Source organism: Nannospalax galili, unplaced genomic scaffold, assembly GCF_000622305.1.
Source record: "Nannospalax galili isolate Female #2095 unplaced genomic scaffold, S.galili_v1.0 scaffold173, whole genome shotgun sequence".
Classification (NCBI taxonomy): domain Eukaryota; kingdom Metazoa; phylum Chordata; class Mammalia; order Rodentia; family Spalacidae; genus Nannospalax; species Nannospalax galili.
Window position 1 is genome coordinate 562,232 of NW_008334442.1, and position 642 is coordinate 562,873.

Below are 642 nucleotides of genomic sequence, written 5' to 3' on the forward strand. Positions count from 1 at the left end.
TGTTCCCTATCTGAAATTCTTAGGGCTGTTAAGTGTCTCAGATTTTGGATTTGTTTCACATTCTGAAACATTTGCATGTACATAGTGAGGCATTTATGTTCCATATAAATACACAAATATTTTATGTCTTATATACATAACCTGAGAGCAATCGGATACAGTATTTTTAAAGCATCTGACCTGTTTTCCTTGGAGAACATACCATGAGGTCAGGTACAGAATTTTCTACCTCATGTTATAAATTTTCATCATTATGTATCACTGAGAACTACTTGATTCTGAAGTATTTCGGGCTTGGGATTTGGGATTAGGAATATTCCATCTATATAAACATGTGGTGGTTTAAAATATAAAATACAGGGGCTGGAGAGATGGCTCAACAGATAAGAACACTGACTGTTCTTGCAGAAGACCCTGGTTCAAATCCCAGCACCCATATGGCAGCTAACAGTTGTCTGTAACTCCAGTTCCAGGGGATCTGGCAGTCTCTTCTGTCCTCCTCAGGCACTGAACGACACGGCTGCACTTATATACATGCAGGCAATACATGCATACAGATAAAATTAAAAAAAAATATATATACATATATATATATATATATATATATATAATACAATTGCATTCTGGGAATAAATCATCCAA

The 642-nt window shown here is 35.5% G+C and overlaps 1 protein-coding gene across 2 annotated transcripts in view; it reads right to left on the reverse strand.

Annotated features, from left to right (window-relative positions):
• The window catches only part of Slf1 (SMC5-SMC6 complex localization factor 1), a 67,354-nt gene that overhangs the window by 37,914 nt on the left and 28,798 nt on the right, over positions 1-642 (reverse strand). The window lies entirely within an intron of this gene.